Consider the following 20,262-nt stretch of genomic DNA (forward strand, 5'->3'; position numbering starts at 1 on the left):
ACAGTGCCTGGCACTGCTATGGATTCAAAACAAACCCTTCCAAACTTATTGGCTTAAAACTGTGACTATGATTTACTATACATCTAAATCTGACTCCGGGCAGTGCTCATTAGGGACAGCTCATCTCGGCTCTACCGCTATAAACTGGGACAGCTGGACTGGGGCTGAAGGATCACTCCTAAGGTGGCTCCCTCACATGGCTGGCAAGTTGTTCTGGGGCTTGGGCCCTCCCCATGAGAGCCTCTCACAAAACAGCTTGGGCTTCTTCTCACCATGGTGGCTGGATTCCAAGAATAAGCCTCTCAAGGGATATTAATAAAGTAAATGCTACCAGTTTCTTAAAGCTAAGGCCTGGGAAGTGGCACAATGTCACTTCACCATATGCTGTTAGTCAAGCAGTTACAGAGCCCAGATCCAATCTCCCTCTGGACGCCAATTACTGACATCCCTCTAACATGCAAGATGCATTTATCCCTCCCAGGATCCTGCAAATATCTCAATCCTCTCAATCCTATCCAAGTGGAAATGAAGCTCCCTGAGAGTGGCTCTTGGGGCACAACACACTGAGTACTGTTCATCACCATCTGACTATTAGGAACTAAAGAAGCAAGTCATCTTTGCTGACCATCGCCCCCGCACACACACAAACACACACATACTCCACATACAATAGTGGAACATGCACAGGGTAACCACAAGAGACACTCCCATTAAAAGGGAGAAACAGAAGGCACGCAGCTGGCAATGGTCCGCAAAGCACGTCAGCAATCCAGCTCCACAGGTTCTGAGATTCCTTTCTAGAGCCCAGTACTCCACAGTGCTCCTGGATGTACCCTCTGGTCTCTTGCTTCTGCTGCTGAGTAACTTCCTCTTCCATAAAAATACTGAGCTAGTGATTTTGCAGTCTTCTCAGTCTACTTCCTGCTTCTAGAGTTGGGTCTCCATCTCTGACTCTTTCAATCCAATCAGGTAGTGCCTGCAGTCAATAAATAGAGGCCATTATTATTGTTACCAATAACATGAATAAAAATATAAAGATGCCTTACCCAACAGGTAAGTCTTACCAATACTTTTGGAGGACAGAATTAAATAGGTCAAACCCAATAAGATGAAATTTGGTAAGAGTAAATAAAAGTCCTGCATTTAGACTTTAAAAATCAATTTCATAATTACAGGATGAGGAGGCTTTGGCTTACTGGTGTGCTTACCTCCCAGACTAAGCTGTAAGCTTTTAGTGGGAGAAAATTGGGGGGATTTAGCTGACAGCAATCTCACAATGAAACAAAAGTGTGGAGAGACACACACTGTAAGTGGCATCCTGACAAAGCTGCTTGTGCTCAGGATGGTGAAAGAAATAAAACCACATCATAGGAGTAACTGTGAACAAAATGAGTGGCTTCACCTGGAAAAGAAAAAGCCTCAGGGAAGTGGTGGAGCAAGTTATCAACTTCACATGTGTGAAAGGCTGTCACGTAAAACAGGAAATGGACTTTGCTCCAGAGGACAAAACCAGCATGGCTGGGTGGTGGTTTCAGGAAAGCTGACTTTCATCAGAATAAAAAGCACTTCCTTACACCCAGGGTCATTGTGCTCAGCGTCGGTTGTCTTATTGGCATCACCTGAAGAATTCTTTTTTTCTTTTGAAATGGATTATCACTCTGCCGCCCAGGCTGGAATGCAATGGCTCTCGGCCCACTGCAAACTCCGCCTCCTGGGTTCAAGTGATTCTCCTGCCTCAGCCTCCCAAGTAGGTGCCCACCACCAAGCCCAGCTAATTTTTGTATTTTTAGTAGAGACAAAGTTTCACCATGTTGTCCACGCTGGTGTAGAACTCCTGACCTCAGGTGATCCACCTGCCTTGGCCTCCCAAAGTCCTGGGATTACAGGTGTGAGCTACCATACCCAGCCTCACCTGATGAATTTTAAATAATATTGATGCTCAAAGACCTAAAGACAGAAATACCATTTGACCCAGCAATCTCATTACTTAGTATATACCCCAAGGGATATAAATTGTTCTATTATAAAGACACATGCCCACACATGTTTACTGCAGCACTATTCACAATAGCAAAGACTGGAACCAATCCAAATGCCCATCAGCAATAGACTGGATAAAGAAAATGTGGTACGGGAGGAAACAAGATGGCTGAATAGACACAACTCCAGTGCACAACACCCAGCGAGAGAGATGCAGAAATCAAGAGATCTCCTAGCTCCAACCAAGGTACCAGGTGCATTTCAATGGGTCTGGTCGGACGGTGAGCAAAACCCAGACAGGTCAGACTGAGGCAGGGAAGGATGCTGCTTCACCCAGAAAGTACATCTGACCAGTGAGTCAGAGTCTCCCTCTCCAGCATCCCAGTCTAGATACAGCGCTTCCCCCAACGCTTCAGCAATATACAGAACAGGGGATCTTTGCCAGTCAAGCCTGGGAATTACAAGCGCAGAGTTGATAATAATCCAGGACGGTGTCCCAGATTGTCCCACAGATCTAAGCAAATGCATAAGCCCATAAGCCAGTCGGGAGAGCCTGCAGACCGAGCTATTGCCCCCTCCCCATGGCTGGAGAGAAAGGGAGCAGAAAGCAGGAAGACAGACGGAGCAGCTGGGCAGGCCCCTCCGCGATGACCAGAGAGAGAGGGAGCTGAAAGCAGGGAGACACACAGTGCGGCTGGGCGGGCCCTACCCTCCCACACAAACCCCAGAGGGCTGAAGCGCTAACTCTAGCAGGTTTTGCAGACAGCGCCTCGGTCTGAGCTGAACTCTGTATGATCCAGCTCCGTGGAGGGAAGGCGCAACCCACCATCAAAGAGGCGAGACTAGGCTTCATGTTTTAACAAAAAACACAGGAAGCCTAAGTAGCAACGGGACCGTGTTCTTGACCACCCAGCAGCGCCTTCAGGGCAGCAGAAGAGGCGGGCCTAACCTCCCACTGTAAACAAAAAAGACACAGGAAGCCGACCTAGCAACCTGAAGGAGTCCCTGAAAACCCCGTAGCACGTTGACGGGCAGACAAGTGACCTCATCAAGCAGCTCCCTGAGATCAGAGCTAGATAAATCCATGAAGATGGAAAAAAGCCAGCACAAAAAAGATGAAACCATCAAAGACCAGAACACCTCTTCTCCTTCAAGGGATCACAACATGACTGAGAAAGAGTACGACGAATTGACAGAAACAGGCTTCAGAAGGTGGATAATAACAAATTTTCCTGAGCTAAAGGAACACGTTCTAAACCAATGCAAAGAAACTAAAAACCTTGAAAAAAGGTTAGACGAAATGCTAACTAGAATAACCAGCTTAGAGAAGAACATAAACGATTTGATGGAGTTGAAAAACACAGCACGAGAACTACTTGAAGCAAACACAAGTTTTAATAGCCAAATCGATCAAGCAGAAGAAAGGATATCAGAGATTGAAGATCAACTCAATGAAATAAAAAGAGAAGGCAAGACAAGAGAAAAAAGAGTGAAAAGAAATGAACAAAGCATCCAAGAAATATGGGATTATGTGAAAAGACCTAATCTATGCTTCATTGGCGTACCTGAATATGTCAGGGAGAATGAATCCAATCTAGAAAACACGTTCCACGATAATATCCAGGAGAACTTCCCCAGCCTAGCAAGGCAGTCCAACATTCAAATCCAAGAAATACAGAGAACTCCACAAAGATATTCCTCAAGAAGAGCAACCCCAAGGCACATAATCGTCAGATTCACCAGGGTTGAAATGAAGGAGAAAATGCTAAGGGCAGCCAGAGAGAAAGGTCAGGTCACCCACAGAGGGAAGCCAATCAAACTGACAGCGGATCTCTCAGCAGAAACCCTACAAGCCAGAAGAGAGTGGGGGCCAATATTCAACAGCCTTAAAGAAAATAACTTTCAACCCAGAATCTCAAATCCAGCCAAACTAAGTTTCATAAGTGAAGGAGAAATAAAATCCTTTACAGACAAGCAATTACTGAGAGATTTCATCACCACCAGACCTGCCTTATAAGAGCTCTGAAAGAAACACTAAGCACGGAAAGGAACAAGTACCAGCCACTGCAAAAGCACACCAAATGGCAAAGACCAAAAATGCAATGAAGAAACTGAGTTAAGTAACGGGCAAGAAAACAGCCAGTAACAAAATGGCAGGATCAAATTCACACATAATAATATTAACATTGAATGTAAATGGCCTAAACACCCCAGTCAAAAGACACAGACTGGCAAACTGGATAAAAAGTCAAGACCTATCGATGTGCTGTATTCAGGAAACCCATCTCACATACAAAGACACACATAGACTCAAAATAAACGGATGGAAGAAGATTTGCCAAGCAAATGGAGAACAAAACAAAGAAGGGGTTGCAATCCTAGTCTCTGATAAAATGGACTTCAAACGAATGAAAATCAAAAGAGACAAAGAAAGGCATTACAAAATGGTAAAAGGATCAATCCAACAAGAAGAGCTAACTATCCTAAATATATATGCACCCAACACAGGAGCACCCAGATACATAAAGCAAGTTCTTAACCACCCAAAAGGAGATTTAGATTCCCACACAATAGTAGTGGGAGACTTCAACACTCCACTGTCAATATTAGACAGATCAATGAGACAGAAAATTAACAAGGACATCCAGGACTTGAATGCAGAGCTGGACCAAGCAGACCTAATAGACATAAACAGAACACTCCAACCCAAATCCACAGAATATACATTCTTCTCAGCAGCACATCACACTTACTCTAAAATTGACCACATAATTGGAAGCAAATCACTCCTCAGCAAATGCAAAAGAACAGAAATCATAACAAACAGTCAATCAGATCACAGTGCAATCAGATTAGAATTTAGGATTAAGAAACTCACTAAAATCCACACAACTACTTGGAAACTGAACAACCCTTGCTTCTGAGTGTCGACTGGATAAAAAATGATATGAAGGCAGAAATAAAGATGTTCTTCAAAATCAGTCAGAATGAAGACACAACTTACCAGAATCTCTGGGACACATTTAAAGCAGTGTCTAGAGGGAAATTTATAGCAAGAAATGCCCACATGAGAAACAAGGGAAGATCTAAAATCGACACCCTATCCTCAAAATTGAAAGAGTTAGAGGAGAAAGATCAAAAAAACTCAAAAGCTAGCAGAAGACAAGAAATAACTAAGATCAGAGCCGAACTGAAGGAGACAGAGACACAAAAAAACCTTCAAAAAATCAATAAATACAGGAGCTGGTTTTTTGAAAAGATCAACAAAATAGACAGACCGCTACCCAGACTGATAAAAGAGAGAAGAATTAAATAAATGCAATAAAAAATGATAAAGGGGATATCACCACTGATTCCACAGAAATAGAAACTACCATCAGAGATTACTATAAACAACTCTATGCACACAAACCAGTAAATCTGGAAGAAATGGATAAATTCCTGGACACTCGCACCCTCCCAAGCCTCAAGGATCTAGAAATAGAAATTCCATTTGACCCAGCAATCCCATTACTGGGTATATACCAAAAGGATTATAAATCATTCTATTATAAAGACACATGCACATGTATGTTCATTGCAGCCCAGTGTACAATAGCAAGACTTGGAACCAACCCAAATGCCCATCAATGATAGACTGGACAAAAAATAAATGTAGCACATATACACCATGGAATACTATGCAGCCATAAAAAACGATGAGTTCGTATCCTTTGTAGGAACTTGGATGAATCTGGAAACCATCATTCTCAACAAACTGACACAAGAATAGAAAACCAAACACCACATGTTCCCACTCATAGGTGGGTGTTGAACAACGAGAACACATGGACTCAGGGAGAGGAGCATCACAGGCAGTTTGGCAGGGGGCTAGGGGAGGGACAGCGGGGGTTGGGGAGGTTGGGGAGGGATAACATGGGGAGAAATGCCAGACATAGATGAAAGGGGAATAGAGGCAGCAAACTACCTGGTTATGTATGCACCTATGCAACAACCCTGCATGACCTGCACACGTACCCCAGAACCTAAAGTAAAATAAAATAAAATAAAATATGGTACACATACACCATGGAATACTATGCAGCCATAAAAAAGAATGAGATCATGTCCTTTGCAAGGACATGGGTAGAGCTGGAGGCCATTATCCTTAGCAAACTAAGGGAACAGAAAACCAAATACCACATATTCGCACTCATAAGTGGGAGCACACGATGAGAACTCATGGATACATAGAGGGGAACAATACACACGGGGCCCTATAGGAAGGTGGAGGGTAGGAGGAGGGAGAGGATCAGTAAAAGTAACTACTGAGTACTAGGCTTAATACCTGGGTGAGGAAATAATCTGTACAACAAACCCTCATGACACAAGTTTACCTATGTAACAAACCTGCACGTGTAACTTAAACAAAAGTTTAATAATAATATTGATGCCAGTACTTTCTGCAGAACCATTCTATCACTTAGGATGGGTTGCAAGCAGCAAAAATTTTATAAAATGGTTGGGGAGGAATAACATGAGGAGAAATGTCAGATATAGGTGATGGGGATGAAGGCAGCAAACCACATTGCCATGTATGTAGCTATGCAACAATCCTGCATGTTCTTCACATGTACCCTAGAACCTGAAATGCAATTATATATATATATATATATATATATATGGCACAAAAATTTTTTTAAAAGATTTTAGAAAATGGACCAGGTGATGACATTGTACTGCCATGATTATATACATTGAAAGGACCTAAAGCAAATATCAATAAATGATCTGCTCACAAAGAACTGGCTTAGCCATCCTCAAAAACGTTCAAGCACATCTGAGTGGCTGTCAGTTTTATTATTATAGAGAAGTCCCACGTCAAGTGATAGGGCAGATGACCTTTAGATTCCAGGGTAGAGAATGATTAAATTCCACTGAACAACAGAAAGAGGCCAGAGATTCCTAATGCAGAGGGAGCTGTGCCATGTTCAGACCATGTTTCTTCCCCCGACCCCATGCCAGCTCAATCTCTGGGAATAAGAAGCTGGATCCAGTCCTCAGAGTGGACTTCTTTTTCCAAATGGACTGTTTGAATCAGGGAACCATTTGTTTAGAATAGTTTGAAAGTTTAGGGTACAGCGAGGGGGGAAAAGGAGGTACTCAAAGCCCATTACATGAGTATTTTCATTTGAAGTTCTATGACCTTATTTCTGCAAGGAGGCTCTTCTATCTCCCTGACTTCTATCCACTGAGTCCCCAGCCCAACTCTAGCTCTTTGTATCTAGGCAAATTATTCGATTTCTCATCACATTCTGTTCAACTGTGTGCAGATAGCTCATGCTTCCCACCATTTGCTGTTGCTAAGTCGAAGTCCACATGAGGAATTTAGTCCTCATGAATATACATCAGAGCCTCCAGCATCAAATACTGGATTCTCTGCCCTTCTCTGATCTCTCTCCAGTTTTGTTTCTACACCTTTCTATTATTGAAGTCCCACAAATGTGTTAAAATACCCTAGCTGTATTACCAGCAGCCCAGAGCAAGGAATAAACCATACTGATCTAATTCTTGAAAAAATTGTATTTCACGAACAGAATTCTTCATCATTGTCTTGTATAGTAACTCTAACTATGAGAAGACACCGCTGCAGCCCCATATCCCATGAACCAAGGGCAGATACCTAGCACATATCAGGTAAATATCTTTTTTCTCCATGTGAAATTGTGTTTAATTGTTTTTCTGTTTGCAAACACAGGTCTCCTTCATACTCGGCATTGACCACGATGGGTGGCCAAAAAGAGAGAAGATTTTCTTGAATATGAATACAGATTAAAGAGGGAGAAATTGTTATAAATCATGGCACTGTCTTCCAAAGGCTGAGTGCACATCATAAAACTTTCCCAGTTCATTTCAAGCCACTCTTGAGTTCATCAATGCTTTATTTGTGAAAGTAAATGCTTAGCCTTACAAAACATCTATTCAAACACCAATGACTCAGAAGTCTGGGACTTTCCTGCTAGTCTGGAAATCATGTTTATGATACAAGTGCCTAGTTAATAAAAGCCTGCCTTCCATGCGTCAAAGACCTTTATGATCTTAAAGAAAGAAAGAAAAAGGGGGGATGCTGCATTTTCCCCAACCCACAGAATGTACAACGCAGAGGGTGAACCCTAAAGTAAACCACGGGCTCTAAGTGATGGTGATGTAGCAATGCGGGTTCATCAGTTGGAATAAATGCACCACTCTGGTGAGGGATGTTCCTAGTTAGGGAAGCCGTACGTGTTTGGGGCCTGAGGTGTGTGGGAAATCTCTGCACCTTCCTCTCAGTTTTGCTGTGTACTTAAACTGGTCTAAAAATAAGATATGTTAATAAATAGGTAAGTAATCAATCCTGTTAGAAGTTGGCCTTCCTACTGTATTCACAGGCTGTTAAAAATTTGGGGGAGAATGTTTCCCTTCAAAACACAGGAAAAGTGCAGGTAGGAGCATCGTGGAAGGCTGCCTGTGCAAGCTGGGGATTTCTGGAGAGGTCGCCCCTCCCTTAGGATGTTGACACCTGCTGTTCTTCTTACCTGGAAATCTTTCCTCAGGTTTTGAGTGGCTGAATCTTTCCTGTCATGCAGAACTCAACTCATTCATTCATTGATTCATTTATTATTTTTGAGACAGAGTCTTACTCTATCACCCAGGCTGGAGTGCAGTGGCTTAATCTTGGCTCACTGCAACCTCCACTTCCCAGGTTCAAGCCATTCTCCTGCCTCAACCTCCTGAGTAGCTGGGATGATAGGCACCCACCACCACACTGGGCTAATTTTTGTATTTCTAGTAGAGACGGGGTTTCACCATGTTGGCCAGACTGATTTCAAACTCCTGACCTCAAGTAATCCACCCACCTCAGCCTCCCAAAGTTCTGGGAGGTCAGACGTGAGCCACTGCGCCCCACCAGAACTCAATTTAAATGTCATCTCCTCACAGATCATCTCCTCATAGACGTCATCCTTGAGGATGGTAAGGTGATGTATCTGCCAAAATGAGCCAGGAGAGAGAGAATGTAGCCTGGATGATTGGCCCCCATCTCAGCCTCTCTCTGTGTCCATACCCTTGTCCAGCCTCATCCTGCCAAGAATGCATTTTCTTTTCCCTTGACTTTCGGCTTGGCCGCGTGACTTGCTTCAGCTGACAGCATGTGGGCAGAAGGAGAGTTTGCCAGGGCAGCCCAGACCTGAAGCAGCCTTTTGTTTTCCCGTTTCCCTCATGAACCTCTCCACCAGAAGAGCATGTCATGGCTAACCCCGTGGTTAACCTCCAACCCCAGACAGAGAATGAGAGATGCCTGGAGCAGGACCACCTAGCCACACTCACCCAAGAGTGAGCAACCACAATGAATCTAGTTTGCAGTCACTGAGTTTTGGGGTGCTACTATGTGGCATTATGTGACAAATGATGTACCAGGGGTGTGGAGTCCTCTTCATAAAGAGAACTTTATGGCACCCCCCAAGCATTTGCTGGCCATTTATCACTCTCCACACCAGTCTTGCAACCCCTTTTGCATTTTGAAATTACAGATGAGGACAAAGAATAATTAACAAGTGCCCGTATTGCTTATTATCTTGACTTCTGTCATATTTATATCGAATTATTCTCAGTGTGCATAATATGTAATATTACCCATAAGATTAAAATATGCCCTGAGAGCAGAAACTCCACTGTAACCCACTAAAGATGAGCCAGCAAAGTCCATCAAGGCTGCCTGCTCAGCTCTCTATGCTTCCCCAACTTGGTGCCATGTCGTCCCTGGCATTGATCTTGGAGGAGGTTGGTAGAGGGTGGAAGAGGAATGAAGGGGGGCAAAGAACAAGAGAGAAGTTAAGAAACTGCTCTTCCACACAATCACGGAATTCATACAGATCATTTAAATAAGTGAACGAGATTAAAGTCAAAAAAAAAAAAGAAAAAAAAAGAAACTGCACTGCCACTTGGTTAGAACCAACGGAATCTACCCCTTACTGGGACATCATGTCCTGAGATATTTATGAAGATTGCACAAGAGATCAGACGTCATCACCCTCTTGGGGAAATGGCTTCAAAACCCAATGAGGCAGTTTATAAGCGCTGAAATATCCTAATCAATGAGGGGAAAACTTCTCTGAAGGTTCCATGATTTGTCTGCCAATTCCCAAGAATACGCACACACAGGCACACACACAGATGCATCCAGACCTTCCACCTCTTGCTGCTATCAACCTTGTTAGCTGAGACAGGCCAAGACATATTCACCAGCCCCTTGCTGAGATGTGACTCACCCCTCATATCCTCTTTCCCAACATCGTCATCAATGCCACCTCCCCTTCCCACAGGCTACTTCTCACCACCAAACCACCAGAAGGTGTATGGTGGCCACAGCCATGGTGAGACACCAGCAGCCTCGCACACTCCTTGCAGATTTATCTGGTTTCATCGATGTATTAGACCGCACGTGGGAAAAGAAATGAGCAAGGGCAAGAGAAAGGTTTCTTTGATCCTAAATCTGGAAATGAAATATATTGACATAAAGCAATGAAAAGCCAGAAATGGCCGATAAGAAACCACAGCTTGACTCTCAGAGTTAAACTCCATTATCACGTTTTTGTATGTCCTTAACGGCTCCTAAAAACTCCATTTAACAAACCAAAACTATGGCCAGAGCTGAAGAGGCTCTTAGAATAAGTGAGCCCTGAGCCTGGGTGAGATCCGCCAAGCTGGAAACCTCTTATTCCACCCCTCACCCCTCGCCTCACCCAGTGGCATCAGCACCGTGAGCTTCACCCATACCTAACTTAGCTCCGCCGCTTTTATTATCTTGGCAGCTTCTGGGAGCCTTTCGCCAAGGTTCTGGGCTCCTTCAGTCAACATGACCAATTCCACATCCTTTATTAATTACTAACCATTTCCCCTTGTAGTCAGCCCTGAAATCCCTGCTTTGATCTGCCTGACAGGTCACATGGTGTGTGCTTCTGAACACAGCCCATCCCATGGCCGACGTAGAACTGGCAAGCCTGGCAGACACACACAAGCAAGAAAGACATTTCCTGTAGACACAAGAAAAAGAGGGAATTCTACCAGGAAATCAATGGCCATAAGCAGACAATTCACTGTGTGAATTCATTCTGTATTTATTTATTAATAGCCTGTTGGTATGTATCTAAGAGCAAAATAACAGTGGCTGTCATAAACACCCTACATCCTGTCCAATTAGAGAGACCATAACTTATTTAGATCACAGAAAGACCACGATTCTGAAACCCGAAAAGTCCAATGAGCTGAATTATGTGCTTAACGGAGAAGACTCATGGATAAGCCCTCTGGCAGCTTCTGTTAACCTTTTCTGAAGGCACTGGGTCCTCCACAGATCAGATCCTGACTGCAGGCAGAATGGCTGGAATGATGAGAGGCTTTTCTTGTAACCAAGACAAGGACGTGAGCAGATGCCTTTCATCCAGACCCACTTTCTTCCTTGGACCACTGTCTATATAAACAGCCTTTCTGTTATCTCAAATGTGGCATTACAACAAACCAGACACATTTTTCAGAGCACATTGACCTATCCCAAGGCTGTAGGTCTGCTATCTCCTTTGAGGCTGACAGTGGATACTTCCAGGGAAACCTGAAGGCAAACACACTGCTGAATTTAATGAAAATTATTGCATTTTTTTGGTCCACCCAAAGTATCAAAAAGAAAACAGGCCAGGCACAGTGGCTCACACCCAGTGGTTAGTAAAAAATCGCAGAGCTTTGGGAAGCTAAGGCAGGAGTATAACTTGAGCCCAGTACTTTGAGACCAGCCTAGGCAACATAGTGAGACCCATCTCTAAAAAATAAAATTAATTAATTAATTAATTAGCAGGCATGGTGACGCTTGCCTGCAGTCCCAGCTACTGGGAAGGCTGAGGTGGGAGGATCACTTGAGCCCAGCTGTGATTGTACTACTGCACTCCAGCCTGGGCAATATTGTCTCTGTAAAAACATAAAATAAAAAATACTTTTTAAAAAACAGTCATTAATAGATTCAAGTAGGTTGGCAAGCATCAGGTCTCACGTGAGCTGAAATTGCCACATGATCTAAAGCATTAAACAATAAATGTTTACCTCTGTTATATATTCAGACCATTTCTGGTTAAGAAAAACCTGAACCTTTGTCACCGCATGGCTTAAGATGCAGGTAAGCGAAGCATCATCTTTCCTTTCTCTTGGCGATGCCTACGCATGCAGATTGCTGAAGCCCATCCCACTGCAATAAAAAAAATACCACATCGGCTCTACTGCTGCTGCAATTACCGTCTGGTGTGAAGATCAAAGGGGCCTTTTCCCCCGGTAGATTACTCGCCTACAGCTCCCTGGCCTGTCAGTGTGGTCTCAGCTGCTCCCACTTGTCCCATTGCTGCTCAGGAATAAGCAGCCGCCGAGATCTGCCAGCTATGTGACTGGGCTTGTAATGACAGTAATTGCCAGTCTGTTAAGTCACCTCCAACCAAAAAGGAAAATGCCTTCCAGACACACTTCTCAGGCCTGTGTGAAGAGATAGGAATGAACTCATAAAAGAAAAGTATCCAGTCCTGTTTACACAATGCCACTCTGACCAACAGGCTTTTTTTCTTTTTCTAATGGCTTAAATTGCTGTGCCACACAGTGGAACAAAAGGCTTATGTGTCCACCCCTTGAGACCCTTAAGTCCTTGACTTGCTCTGACCACCATGAAGCCCAAAGGGAGGCGTAGGTCTATTCTTGTACCATTTCCTTTCTCCCCAAGGTATTTTTGGGGCTGGGGTTGCCTTCGGGATTACACTTGCCCAGAAAAGGGACCATCTGCGATGGGAGCTACGTGAGATTTAAGCTGAGTTTCTTCCCATTTCCTCACTACCTTTCTGTTTAAGTTTGATCCCTGTTGGTTATTGTAGGGAGACACGATTGGTATGGGAAAGGGCTACGTATGACAGTTTCAGTCTTATTTTCCCAGTGCAATAGGCCAGTTGGATAATTCGTTCAAGTAAATATTAACATGAACATTTTTAACATAAAGCCCATTTTAGCATCCACACAACTTTGGAGTTGTATGTATATGTTAGATTATACTTTCACAGAGTTGGATTTAAACAGGTGAAATCTTGGCTGCAATAAAAGATTCATTCATTAATGTAATCAGATAATGTACACCTACTTTAAACGCATATGGAACATATCCTTGGAAACACTTGGGTGCCGCCTAAAGTCTCTTTTTGTCTCAGCTCCACTCTCTCCTTTCTCCTCCTCTCTGACCCAGGAGCAGAAAGCCTGGAAACCACATCTCCCAGATCCCTCTTGCCAATCAGCCTCTTGTTAGCTTCTACAGTGGGAGGCACTAGTAGCAAATTGGAGGTGGAAGTAAGGGAGACGCTATTTTTTCCATCTTCTGGTAGTACCTCTAGAGATGGTGGTGGCAGCAGCAAAGGCTAAAAAGGGTGGCTTCTGGGTTTCTGCTGGGTCGACTCAGTTTTAATAGCAACAATCTTGGTGGCTCAGCAAGCATCATGTTCCCTTTGGCTTTCAAGCCTAGGGGGAGAGCCACTTCCTGTAGTTACCAATCTGTAAGTAAATTTGCCTCCTGTATTTGTTCCTTCATTCCTCTCAAATCATGCTATACTAATGATCTGTATTAAATTCCTTCTCTGAAATACTTACAGTGGTTTCTAGACAGAATAATTCATTGATTCAACACTAACTGATAACTTAACATGCAAATAATTTATCCCCATACACTGTATTTGCTATGAAGCAAATGTTAATCAGATGGTTTAAAGATGATACAGTAGCAATAAGGTCATTTCATTCAGTCTCTAAATTCATGGCAGATGGGCATCGTGGTACATGCCTGTAGTCCCAGCTACCTGGGAGGCTGAGGTGGGAGGATTGCTTGAGCCCAAGAGGTAGAAGTTGCAATGAGCCATGACTGTACCACTGCACTCCAGCCTGGGCAACAGAATGAGGCTGTGTCTTAAAATAAAAATAAAAATAGGTCTGGGTGCAGTGGCTCACACCTGTAATCCCTGCCTTTGGGAGGCCAAGGCAGGTGGATCACCTGAGGTAGGGAGTTCGAGACCAGCCTGACCAACATGGTGAAACCCCATCTCTACTAAAAATACAAAATTAGCCAGGCGTGATGATGCATGCCTGTAATCCCAGCTGCTTGAGAGGCTGAGGCAGAAGAATCGCTTAAACTCGGAAGGTGGAGGTTGTGGTGAGCCAAGATCATGCCATTGCACTCCAGCCTGGGCAACAAGAGCGAAACTCCGTCTCAAATAAATAAATAAATAAATAAATAAATAAATAAATAAATAAATAAATAAAAATTCATGGCAGAGTTAGGAAGGAAAATTTAATTATATAAATTCTCTAAGACTCTATAAAATAGCCAGATAAGTGGTCCAATCCCTTCTCTAAGTAGCTTTGGTTTCAGTTTTATGTTTGTTGCCTTGGGGTCTGTCCATCTGGGTCATCACATGTAGGGCTGGTGTGAGGTCTCAGGCATTGTCACTGAGTTCACACGGTTGTTCCCTGACCTAACATGGCAGCATTCGAGGCCAGCACTTTGATCCATGCACACGCACAGGATATAGACATAAGAGCTTCCCAAACCAACTGGAAAGAGTCCCAGTGGGAATACTCCACGACATATTCATCAAAGTCAAATGCAGAGCAAATTGCACCGGCTCATTAATTATGAAAAGTCTCTCATAAAGTGACATGTTGTTAACTATGTGGAAGCTAGCACATTTTCACATGGTCCTTTTTGTCTACTTGGAGCTAAACTGTCACATTTAGTAATGCATTGAGGTTTTCTTTTCCTTACTTAGGAAGAAAAAGCTATTCCATGCCTAACCCACATCTAAATATAAATACTCGTATGTTTACATATGCCCACTATATGGATAGAGGTAGCCTGTTGGTAAGAAGGAAGTTTGCTATGCCAGAATTTGTTTGACAAAGACATATAGAAGGAATTCGAAAAATAAATGTTGACTATTTTCAAACCTTTGAATCCATGTGGAGTGCCTGCATCCCCTGGACTAAATGGAAAAATTCAGACATCGTATGGAAACCGGGCCTTATTTCTCGACATTTGTCAGCTAATGCAGTGAAAAGAAAGTGTGCCTGTCTCCACCATCACTGAAAGGAACTTCAGTTCCTTGGGTCTTTGATTTCTTCTCCCAAAATGTGGGAGTGAGAACTTTCAGAAGCTCACAAAAGTTACCCTTCTATATTCAGGCCTTTTATGTAAACTGAGATGCTCATATGTACTGCTTGACTTTTAAAAGCTCCTAAATATGCCTACTCAATCTTACGACAATGCCTGATCATTGAAAATCCTTTCTGGATCAGTTAGGTTACTGGTTTGGCTGTCATAAAAAGAGATCAAAGTAACAGTGACTTAAATTGATAATAGTTTATTTCTTTTAAAGATGATCTAATCATAAATAATTCAAAGTGTGGTAGCACTCCATAGTATCAGAGTTCCAGCTCTTCCTATCTTGCTGTTCTGCCATCCAAAACATATGGCTTCATTTGCTGGCTACTTACATGTGCATACCTGTGATTACCTTAGCTTGTGCATAGAGGCCCCAGAGCAACTCTGCACTTAGCCCTCACGGTCACATCCCACGGGCTACATGACACTTCTTGCTGCAAAGGAAGCTGGGAAACATAGCCTTTGTTCTGGGTCGCACTGGACTCAACATTACTAAAGGAAAGGGGTAGATGACGAGCGATGTCTGCCACAACCTTCTATTCATTAAGGTGAAGTGTTTCCCTAAGTATTGGCACAGAGAAGGCACAAAATGGATATTTGCTCAATGAACAAATAAACGAATGAATAAAATTCTTCAGGGAATGCTTATCTAAAAACAGACATGAGGACGGTTTGCTAGGATATTCATGGTTGGTTGTTTTCATCAATTTCTCAGAAGAGAAATTTAGTTTTTATGAGATCATTAAGTCAATTTAAACATACACATATTTGCATATCAGCATCAGGAAGAGCAATGTAAATGTCCTACAGGTGACACCATCATGTTCTTCTTCAGCATTTCTCAAAGAATCCTTTATCAGAGAACATTTACTAATGATTTATAAGACATTCATGAAAAATACTCTCCTGCCTAAAATCTTAGCAGAAAAATAGAATTCAGCCATTGATCCACTTAGGATAGGACCATAAAGAAGCCAATATCCATGTAGATAAACTACATTTTCTAAAGCAACAAGAGAGAAGTCTTTTCAGCACATACTATTAATAGTCCTCTAGTATCGTCCCATGATTGTGAATAACTAGTAGGTTGACCTGCCACTTTACATAGTGTCTTCCTTTTCCCAGTAATTTCCCAGTAATCCTGGAATACTGAAAATGTCAGACACCTTAGAATGGTATCAAAGCCATTCGCCTGCCTTCAGATCCTAGTGTCACTAAACTAACCGAGGGAAACCAATATCAGAGCGAAACCTCATGACATGAGCTCATTCCTACACAGGGTCTGGATAACATCACTTCCGCTTTAAGTACACACTAAAAAAGGATGATGATCTGGACAGGCAATTTTAGATGCACTACACGGGTGGACGAGGGGATTGTAACCAGCCATCCAGGAAATCTGGCATCTGTCCAGAAAACAAGTCTAAATTTTGAAAGGGCTCTGCCTAACACATTTCGTTTATGTCCACAGGTCTCTGAGGAAGTGCACGTATAAAGAGGAGATGACTGCGTTAGAAATTATGACTGAGGCAGCTTTTGTGCTGTAACTCTTGCTTAAAAGGGAAGTACGCCAGTTCCCCTTTGAAACAGATCCTCAGCAGCAGGCGGCTACCACCAGGAAGCCAGGCACACGACGCAGCAGTCTTGAAATCTGGCTGTGTTGCAAAGATCTTCCCTTTATCCATTAGAAGGATGTGAGAGCAAGGGCAGAGAGGATAGAATTATTTTTTTTTAATGGAGTTTCGCTCTTCTTGCCCAGGCTGGAGTGCAATGGCATGATCTCAGCTCACCACAACCTCCGCCTCCCAGGTTCAAGAGATTCTCCTGCCTCAGCCTCCCGGATAGCTAGGATTACAGGCATGTGCCACCACACCCGGCTAATTTTATATATGCAGTAGAAACAGGGTTTCTCCATGTTGGCCAGGCTGGTCTCTAACTCCTGACCTCAGGTGATCTACCTGCCTCAGCCACCCAAAGTACTAAGATTACAGGCATGAGCCACTGCACCCCAGGCAAGAGGGTAGAATTTTTAGTTGGTAATGGTCTCTTTTAATCAAAGAACTCAATAAATTACAAAAAGACTGAGTCATTTGTCCTAGCTTGAGGAAATGTCATAAGAAGAGCTCAGGGCAGTAAAGAAAGTTTAATTAACACAGCTGGGTGCTTTAGCTCATGCCTGTAATCCCAGCACTTTGAGAGGCCAATGCAGGCAGATCACCTAAGGTCAGGAGTTCGAGACCAGCCTGACCAACATGGCAGAACCCCGTCTCTACTAAAATTAAAAATAAAAAAAACTTAGCCAAGCATGGTGGCACATGCCTGTAATCCCAGCTACTAGGGAGGCTGAAGCAGGAGAATTGCCTGAACCTGGGAGGCAGAGGTTGCAATGAGCTGAAATCATGCCACTGCACTCCAGTCTGGGTGACAGAGCAAGACTCCACCTCAAAAAATAATAATAATAAAGAGCTTAGTGTTGGACCGTATTGGAGAACGTCTATAAGTAGCTTGGTTTAGGGGAGGACAAATGAGGAGAAAGGTGATCTAAAATAGTTTGGAGCACTCTGTTAGCCAACTATCTACACTCTCCCACCATAGTTTTCATTATCCATTAATGAATGCTGAGTCTCCAGAAATTAAAAAGGACTGTTTCTCAACCTATCTAGACCACAATCCATCTTAATGAAGCCAAGTATGGAGACCTAGATAATCATAGAAATAACTGTGCTAATGTTTACAAGAAAAAAAGAATGAGACTAAGGTTAATCGCAGTAAATAATAATGAAAAATGTGTGTCATTCAGTGTAGTCACTAGAAGGATGGAAATATTTTCAAATGTGACTCATTCCAATTGAAACAGGAAGGGAAGTAAAAGCATCAACATCTGACAAGACATTAAACTCCCTAAGTCAGAGCAGTGCTGCCCCTGTGGGGAGGAAACTGTCCTCCTCCCAGTGGCACTGAACCAGCTCACTCAAGCCAGGGCGCCTCTGGAGAAAGTCATTGAATCGCATGTGTGTGTGCACACAGACAGGACAATAGCCAGCCAGAGAGTGAGAAAGAGAGAGGGCATGCTGACCCCTAAAGGACCAAGGCAGACTGTAGACATCTTTTAAGAAGGTAAGGAATCAAGAAAAAAAAAAGCAATAGATAACTTAGCTCAAAATCATGTTGGGAGAGGGTTGACCATTTCTTGGGCCCACAGATCTTGAGAGAAAGGGTACATGAGCCCACATGTCCTCAGTAGGCACTTGAGGTAAGGAGCCAAGAACTGACTTAGAAGGAGAGGGAAGGAAGACACACAGAAATAATAAAACAAGGAGAGCACTTAAATACACCCCATGTCTTCAAATTTGTAGGCCCTGGGGATTTGTAACTTGAAGAAAATGACCAAAAGTTATTTCTGAAGGCTAGAAAATGTACAGAAAACACATAGTGCTTAAAAAGTGGGAGCAGAGAGAGTGGGAGAAAGGGATGACCTTGGCTTCTATGAATAAATGTTTCTGTTGTCATTCCTTACCTGGCAAAGTACTTATGCGTAAATGATACTTTTTAAACCCATGGGCAGAAACCTAGCTGAGAAATAATTAGCACAATTTGGCAGAGTACAAATGTGTCTGTATTTATGCAACTTGCCTGATTTTTTTTTTTTAAATCATTAAACTTCACATTGCAGAAGAATGAAAGGAGTATCGTTTTCATTTTTTAAGATTTTGATTTAATCTGATCAGGATTTTGATGTGAGAGGAATTAACTACCCTAGGAAGGCAGATAGAATTAGAGTCTTGAGATGCAACTCAAATCTAGATGTTTCCTCCTGCCTTGGCCCCAGCTCAGCCTCCTCCTCCAGCCACTGGACCCTCCACCTTCCAGACTGAACTCATACTTCCCCTTCCTTCACTCTATTTCCTCTTCCATGTTTCTTTCTCCTTCTCCTCTCAACCCCCTTGCACTCTTTTCTAGATCTCAGTTAATGAAGTCAGCATGCATCCAACCTCCAATGCAAGAAATGTTTTGAAAAAACACTGCTTGAAATAACTGTCATCTCCTTCAGCTAAAGAATAAAATCCAAACTCCCCCAGCATAATAGAGAAAAGTCCTTCACATATAAGCACCCATCTGCCTTTCAAACATGTCTCCCTTCCTTACCCTATGGCTCCCAACACATCCAATTATCCTCCAAGTCCCTGAACCCAATCACATTCCCCTCATCAGGGGCGCCCTTCCGGTCTTTCCTCGGGGAAATGCTACCCGCTCCCAGACTCAGCTGAAACACCACCTCTCTGTGAAGACCTCCCTAACTCCCACGGAGCTAGTCTGTAGGTCTCTCTCTTATCCCTCTATCACCTTGGGTTCATGTAATAGCACTTCCCCTGTTTCCGGTAATTGATCCGTTTTTGACTCTCTTCTCCTGTAGAATGCGAGAAACTGCCTTCATCTTTGCATGTGAGCACGAAGCACCTTGGTCACGCTACCGAAAGGAAACACTTGCTTCTGTGGTTTTGTCCCTAGCACTACCACATACTTGCGTGTTTATTTGATTATTACCTGTCTGCCTCCACTGGAATATGAACTACATGAAAGCAGGTATTTTTGTTTCTTCTGGTCTCTCCTTTAGCACCAATTCCCTGAATAATGCCTGGGACGTGGTAGGCACTTAATACGTATTTGAATGAACGTGGATCCAAATGGCTTAGAACAGTTTCTAGCACATTCGACATAAAAGTTCTTCTGCTCCCTAGAACTTTTCTCAGTATTCTTCCACTTCTCCCTCCACCTCCCCTGAATTCCTACAGTAACTACATGAGGTTCCACAGTACTTGGTATTTCATCCATTAATGTATTTTAATCTTACCTCTCTAAGGAGATTATAAAAATCCCAAGGACAGGTGCCACGTCTTTTAAGAAAGTCAATGTTAAGTATAACTAGTGCCGGGCACTTCCATGCTTACTTGAATCACTTAATTTTTTTCCAAACATCCTGAAAAATTATTTTATTAATCCAGTTTGACAAACTAACAGAGGCACAGATCTACCCAAGCTGA

General features: G+C 43.0%; 1 long non-coding RNA gene across 1 annotated transcript in view; it reads right to left on the reverse strand.

The window, feature by feature from the left end:
• Positions 1-123: 123 nt before the first annotated feature.
• LOC105713695 (uncharacterized) overlaps positions 124-20,262 on the reverse strand; it is a 73,249-nt gene continuing 53,110 nt past the window's right edge. The window contains exon 3 of the long non-coding RNA XR_001106614.2: positions 124-976. This is a non-coding gene — a long non-coding RNA (uncharacterized LOC105713695). The remainder of the gene's footprint in view (positions 977-20,262) is intronic.

This window comes from Aotus nancymaae, unplaced genomic scaffold (assembly GCF_030222135.1).
Source record: "Aotus nancymaae isolate 86718 unplaced genomic scaffold, 86718_ANA_hifiasm-v0.15.2.pri h1tg000022l_1, whole genome shotgun sequence".
NCBI lineage: Eukaryota > Metazoa > Chordata > Mammalia > Primates > Aotidae > Aotus > Aotus nancymaae.